A 697-nucleotide genomic window follows, 5' to 3' on the forward strand; every position below is an offset into this window, starting at 1 on the left:
TAAGTGTAAGTATATGTGTAAGTGTATATGTATGTGTAAGTGTATGTGTAAGTGTATGTGTATATACATATCAGCTTTTTTAGCAGTGAACTCTCTGGTGTGGGAGAAAAGACAACATTTCCTTGTCCTAAGTTGCAGATGTTTTCTTCCTTGTTTCCTTCTAAAATATCTGTGACTCCTTTTGTGTTGGAGGCACTGTGAAAGTAGAAGTTCAATTTTCATAGATGGCCTTGTCCCCTGAACCCTTCTTCCTGATTAGCCCTTCTGCTGAGCTGGAACAAGCCTGCATTTTATGGTCAATACATCCTGGATGGGGTGACCCTGTCTTCCCATAGGGGAAGCAGACAGGATAAGGCTGCTGGTGGTATCTTCCCTTTTGGCCCAGACAAACTGTCTGGTCCCATTTGATCCTGGAGGTTGGGGCTGGGTCTCCAGGGACCGTGTTCTTTCTAGCTCAGGGTCTGGAAGCTCACAGAGTATGAGATTAACTGTCAGCAGCCTCAGATTTACAGCTCCTCATGAAGCCTGCACCCGAATGCCAATGAGGAGCCCCTCTCCTAAGCACAGTCACAGGCTGTTTTCAGTGCTCTGTGGCTCAGCCAGGCCAGAAGGGATGGTGTCGATATTAAATCTAAAGATAAACTGCTCTTCTCAGAATACATCCACAGTCCATGAGCATTGTGCATACATAGAATAT

The sequence above is a fragment of the Grammomys surdaster genome, unplaced genomic scaffold (genome assembly GCF_004785775.1).
Source record: "Grammomys surdaster isolate TR1022 unplaced genomic scaffold, NIH_TR_1.0 125612, whole genome shotgun sequence".
Classification (NCBI taxonomy): Eukaryota; Metazoa; Chordata; class Mammalia; order Rodentia; family Muridae; genus Grammomys; species Grammomys surdaster.